Source organism: Manis javanica, chromosome 2 (genome assembly GCF_040802235.1).
Source record: "Manis javanica isolate MJ-LG chromosome 2, MJ_LKY, whole genome shotgun sequence".
NCBI classification, from domain to species: Eukaryota; Metazoa; Chordata; class Mammalia; order Pholidota; family Manidae; genus Manis; species Manis javanica.
Window position 1 is genome coordinate 2751451 of NC_133157.1, and position 6497 is coordinate 2757947.

Consider the following 6497-nt stretch of genomic DNA (forward strand, 5'->3'; position numbering starts at 1 on the left):
AAAGACCCCCAGAAAGAGGATGGCGAGCAGTGAGAAAAGAAGGCGTGTGGAAGCCAGGGTGCAGAGTGCAGACCCCAGCCCTCATCCGCTGGGCTGCTGTGGGGTGGGGGTGCTTCCTGCGGGAACCCCAACAGCAGCCCAGCAAGCTTGACTGAGCAAGGCTGCCTCGGACAGACCGAGGATACCCGCGAGGGGTCCTCTCCTCTGTGCTCAGCAGCTGTGTGCGCTTGTGGGCCAGGAGGGGGCAACACAGGTCAGACCCCACCCTGCTTCTCCCCAGGTTCTCTGAGAGTACCCTGTGACCTTGAGCAGGAGGCATGCCCTGGGCATCCCGTGGGGGCACGCTGGGAGAGACACGAATGGGCCGCCCCGTTTCCTCCCAGACTCAGTGCCCAGTTAAGAGGGAAGAACAGCCTTTGTCAACTCAGCACAAGTTCAGAGTCCCAAGACGTTTCCCCAGCCTGCAGCTCCACCATTCCACCTTCAGCCACAGAAAAGCCCTCCAGGCCTACATCACAGGGAGCACAGTACGTGGTGCTGGGATCCAAAGGTGGTAAACATTGCCCCTGCCGTGTGTGTACATGCATGTGTGTGAGTGTGCATGTGTGTGTGTTGGGGAGTGTCAGAAGAATAAACAACCCAGGTACTGCTGGTGTTCACAGATAAACACCTAAACAGCTTGAGAAATCACGGAGGACTGCTCGGAGGAGGACCTAAACCAGGACCCAATTCAGCCAGAAGAGAAGCGTTTCAGGCAGAGGGCACAACGTGTGGGAGGCCTGAGGAAGACAGAGGGCTTGGGGAAATGATGGAAGCAGGTGGCTGGAACATGAGCTGGGTTCATGGTGGGGCAGGGGAGAGGCAGTTGTCAGGAGATGAGTCCGCAAAGGCAGAGACTGAGGGGCCTGGATTCCTCCTGCACTTTGGGACCTGCCTGGGCCTTCCGCCCTCTAATCCACCACCCACCTCTGCGTTAGCCGGGGGTCAGGGAAAAGGCAGCCCACACACAGCCTCTGCCTCCTGCGCTCCAGGGGGCATCCAGCCTGCTGAGCAAGTACTGGTCCAAACTCCCCCCCCTGCACCTTGCCACACAGTCCTTCCTTCCTGAGCTGAAACCCTTGCCCCCACACCCAGGGAGTAGCCCCTGCTCACCGTTCAGGGCTCAGCTCACCTGACACTCTGTCCAGGAGATGCTCCCGGCCCCACCCTGGCCCCACTCCACACCCCTGCAGCGCTCATGCCTCCCCACCCACGGTGGCCCTGCCACTTGCTCTCCCCCCAGCTCTGGGTTCCACGGTGCAAGGCCGCCTCTGCCCTCCGCGCCCAGCAGGGAGCTGGCACACAGTGGTACATGCTGAATGGACCCACGAAGGAACGGCCAGTGGAGAGAAGTTTCAAGGAGGCAGATTGTAACTCAAGCCAAGGGAGAGTGTTCTGCCTTTCCTAGTGGTGAGTTCCCCATTATGCAAGGTATCCAAGCAGAATCAGGGTGACCCTTTGCAGGTGGTAGAAGAAGTGGCCTATGCCTCACCTATAGGGATGTGCTGAGGCCCAGGAGAGCATCTCCCCAGGGAGCAGCTCTGTGCAGTGGGGAGCAGCCCCAGGGAAGGGGGCCGGGATCTGCACCTCCATGTGGAAGGAGACAGGAGTGCCTTTAGACTGTGTGAGGCTCAGCTGTGCAGGAGGAAATCTCGTGTGCCCCACGCAGCTCTGGCACTGCAGGGCTGCTGTGATCTGCCCAGTCTTTTCACTGACTTGCTAACATTTCTCTGCCATGTCCCCCTGCTTGGGTTCTATCTCCAGCCTGGTATCCAAAAGACTCTCCCTGGTCGAGCACCTGCGTGCCTCCCAGCAGGGTCAGCTGTGGGTGGGCTTCAGGAGTGGGGCACGTGCCTGGCCCCTGGCTCCCCTCGGGTCGGCTGGGGCAGAGCCCGGCAGTGGTCTGTGTGAGCGCCTTGAGTCAGTCCCTCTGTGGCAGAGGTCCAGGGCTGTGCTCCGCCCCTGTCCCCAGGGTGGGAGGGCTGCACATGGAGCCGGGGCCCTCAGTCAGCTGCCCCCCAGCACAGAGGGCGGTTTGCGGCTTCCTTATCCTCACGTTGTGGAAGCAGCACTGGGCAGATCCTCCCCCTGGTCATGCTCTGGCCTCTGGGAGCCCCTTCTAGGTGCTTGTCTGCTGTCAACAACCCCGCTGACTTGCGTCTGCTTGGGGAGAGGTCTGGAGCCCATGAAGGCCCCCTCCCGGCCCCCAGTGCACCAGCTGCAGCCCCCGTGGTGGAGTGTCCCTTGCATGGTGCAGTTTCTGTCTCCCTGGGTCGGGGTCATGACAGTGGGACTAATTGGAATGTGCGGGAAGTGCCAGGAAGAAAGGAGCTTCAGAGAAGGTCCCTAGTGAGTGAGCTGCTGGCAAGTGAGGCCTCAGCTCTTTGGGTCTTTAAGTTTTATTTCCCTTATTGGACAGAAGCTCAGAGAGCAAGGCGTCCTGTCTTCCTCTCCTCATCTGTGCCCTTGACAGGCACAGCACACAGTGGGTACTTTACTGAGGGCACAGATAGGCCCCACCATCACCTACAGCTTGTCTGGTGGGGACAGGCCGAGGGCAGTCCTCGCAGCCTCACCCCACCTGCAGGGCACTGCCAGCTGTGGTCCTTGGTTCCTTCTAGACTCAGAGACAACACAGTGCTTTCCTAAAGAGTCAGGAATCCAGAATCAGAAGGGCCCGAATGAGAATTGCGATCCCGTATGCCATGGGCAGTGTGCCTGGCACAGGCGGCAGACTGAGCCCCAGTTCGTCTTTCACCTGTAAAGCGAGGGTGCTCATTCTCTGCCCACACGCCCTGGGCAGGTAGACCTCAAAGCCGCTGTCGGCAGCATCGTTTATTTTTTGCGTTTTCACTGTGCATCTCTCAACAGCCCAGCCGAGGCCGGGGGATTCCTGGAACCAAGACCAGGGCCTTCCAAATCACCCATGGTTTGGGTCTCTGTGTCCCCTGGGGGGGCAGGTCAAAGTTCAGGGACAGTAAATAAGCTAAGAGGAGGTGGTCACCTTTGGTCTATGGGCCAGGCCTTCCCTCCTCACCTGGCAGCCTAACCTCAGCCTGTTTGCCTGCCAAGGAGGCTGGACAGTGGTAAACAGCTCTGCAGGCTGCTCGCCAAAGGCAGCAAGGACAGTGGGGACAGCCGGGGACACAGGCCATGCCAGGGAGCTGGAGCCTGTGAGCATGAGCCGGCTGTGGCCAGGGCCAAGGCAGGGCAGGACGGAGCTTCACCCTTGGTGGGGTCCCCAGGGCTCTCCGCCTGGTGACTGGGTCCCTGACACCCACCCCACAGAGGGGACCCCTAGGGCCCAGAGACTAGACACAGGCACCCCACTGCCCACTGGAAGCAGGGCCAGAACCCAGGCCTCCTGCCTGCTTGGTGTGCAGAGACCCCCAACGCCAGGGACCTAGGGAGGGGGGAGCTTCACCCTGGCCCAGCCCTACCTTACCTGCAGCTCAGGGCTGGACTGTCGTCCAAACTATTCCGGAGGGAAAGTAGTTCAGCACTGGAGTGCTTTTGCTGTGAACTTCATCTCTGCCAGGCTCTACACTAGATTCTCCAGAAACTTCCAAGGGGACCAAGGCCCAGAATGGTCCCTCTGGCTACCATGGCATGTGTTGTGTGTGTGTAGGGCACAAAGGCCCACAAATGGCTCTGGGATAAACTCCAGTGCCCAGTGGGCAAGACCCTCTCCATCCCACCAAACCAGGAGAGCTGGCCCACCCACCCCCATTCTGCTCGCCCGCTCACCGCAGGTGGCTGTGGGACCTGGGACGAGCTTGAGCCATGGTGGCAGGGTGGCAGGGAGGCACAGCTCCAGTGCTCCTGAGAGGAGTGGCAGCTGACCAACCAACATGTCAGCTCGGCATGGGCACAGCCACTGCTCATGCCACCCCACCTCCCAGGGCCACAGACCAGCAGGAGCCCTGTCTTCTCACCTTGGCCAGTGTGGCCAGCCACAAGCCTGCCTGGAGGCCCAAGCTCAGCTCCCTGCTCACCCCTGTGATCCCTCCTCCCTCCAAGGAACAGAGGTAGCAGCCATTCCTTCACCCAACAATTGTTAACCCTGCACCTGACCGGTGTGGCCCTGAGCTCAGCCCGCCAAGATGTAGTGCTGAGCAAGGCCAGCTCACTGTCCTGTCACCAGAGGGTACTTTCTGGTCAGAGCCCACGTGAGACCATAGCCAGAAAGTCAAGGCACCGGCCTGGCTAACTGTGCACTGCTCAGAAATGCTTCTGTTGGGGACCCAGAGAAGGCAAAGCCCCTTGAAGGCAGGGACCACCCCCTTCGTCTTTTACAGGACACACCTGACCAGCTGATGATGCTGGATGCCAGGTCCAGGAAAATCAGTCCTCTAGCAAGTGCTTCCTCTCACTGGCCAGAACTGCAAACCCACCATGCTTTCTCTCCTTGCTGTGGCTGCTAGGGAGCTCAGGCTCAAATTAACTAACAGTGACACTCCCCCTGGCTCCTGAGGTGATTCTCTTTCCCCTTCCCTCTGGCTTACTTCTGAGCTTTTTCTTCAATTTCTGTTTAAGTTCTATGTGTCAGTACGTATTTTTTTCCAGAAAAATACACACTGAATGTCTGTACAGAATATGTCTAATTGGGCAACATACAGAAAATGTTAAAATACAGAAAGTTGTGAAATACAGAAAATGTCTAATTGTGCAATATACCCAGCCACCTAACATTGCATAATAAATAATTTCCAACTGTGTCCTCAAAACACTGACACAAATACACACAATCCACAGAGGGTCCCCTCAGCCCTCCTTCCTGGACACACTCTACTCCAAAGGCACGCATGTGCACTTGTGAGTTTGTGTGCACACATGCTGGTGTGTAAACAATTGTGTATGCCTCCGCACAGGGCCAGCAGAAGCACAGAGGGCCCTGGTCAGCGGCTCCTCCCACGTGGCCTGAGCCCAGAGCAGGTGGAAGGAGGGGATGGGGAGGCAGGGACCAGGCTGTCCTCAAATTCTGTTTTGGACCAAGAAAGGGACAGGAGGCCATGGCCCTCTGTCGTAACAGCAACACATTAATAGCAACAGCCACCCTGGGGACGCAGGCATCTGAGGACACAGGTGTCTGGCCCATGGACCCCCATGGCCACCCTGAGACAGGGGTTCCCATTGCTCCATTTCCAGAGACCCGATGATGACAGACCAGTGGCCTGCTTTCAGTGTGGGCATGGGAGGGGCTTGGCAGATAGAGGCCCAGGCCTGGGTCCTGCTTTGCCCCATGAACATGCGGCATTGGGGGTCCTCTCCCAGCACCCACCTGTGCCCCTGGAAAATGGGAGTTAGTGATTGTTCATCTTAGAGGGCAGGGAGGATTCACTGAAATGACGAGGGCACACTTATGTTCCCAATCCTGGGCTCCCACTCTGTGGCCTCTGACCAACGCCCTGGGCTGACCCCAGAGAGAACCTGCAGAGAGCAGGCCTGCGCTGGCCATTCCCTGGGGCCACGCGCCTCCCTCCTTCCCCTCCACACTTGGGGTTCCCTGCGGGGGCGGCTTGCCCTTCACCCCATGGGCAAACCCAGGCCCTGGGGACGCCTCCCCTATACAGCACCTGTCCCCTGGGGTCACAGGCTCCCCAACCAAAGCTGTGTGGCTGTGAGCCCGCCCCTGGGAGCCGTGGCAGGGACACTGACCCTGGGTCAGTTCAAGGACAGAGGAGCGGCAGGCCGGAGCCCAGCCAGACGCAGCCTCGTGTCCCGGAGGCAGCCTGCCTCGAGCCACATTGCAGAGCCGCCTCTGCTATTCCTTAAAAACAATACCCCCAGCTGCAAAGTACAATAAAGAAAGCGCAATCAGTATTAATATTGGTCATTGTTATTGATTTCAGCTTTAAAGAATTGATTTCCAGTCTGGGCCCCTTTAAGAGGCTCTTTGCTGAAGACACATGGATATGGCTTCCCACCAACTGCGGGCGCTGGCCCCTCACCAGCCTGGCTGCAATGTGCCCGCCAGGGAGTGAGGAGCGGTGGGTAGGTGGCAGCAGCGGGTGGGCCTTTGCGAAGGGTGGTCGCCCCACCCGTGCTCCACAGGCGCTGACGTCGGGGTCTGGGCGGGTCCTGGCCTGATCTTTCTCTCCATCCCCCATGCTCAGAATAGTCCAGAATATTTGTGGAGACCAACGGGGCCCTGAAAGATGAGCCTCACTTTCTGGGCCCTCCGCTGAGCTCGCCCCCACCGGAGGCCCACCTGCTGCCCACTCAGATCCCCTTCTCCCCCTCCCCATTTCTCCAGCAATTTCCAGGTTCGGGTGAGGCCCTGCTCTGGGCTCCACCCACCCTGGCCCTGCTGTGTGCACAGTCGGGCAGGGGTGGAAGCCTGGGTCTTGCTCCATGTTCCCTGCAGGGACACGCCCTGAGCACGGCTGCAGCACACGCAGGGTCATTGAATGGGTGGGTGACAAGTGTTTTTGAGGACCTGCCACGTGCCCGGTCAC

General features: G+C 59.2%; 1 long non-coding RNA gene across 1 annotated transcript; it reads left to right on the forward strand.

The window, feature by feature from the left end:
- The first annotated feature begins 289 nt into the window (after positions 1-289).
- On the forward strand, positions 290-5968 carry LOC118970466 (uncharacterized). Its single transcript, XR_005058503.2, has 3 exons — positions 290-527; positions 1283-1449; positions 4338-5968. It is a non-coding gene; the product is annotated as an uncharacterized lncRNA (long non-coding RNA).
- Positions 5969-6497: the final 529 nt, after the last annotated feature.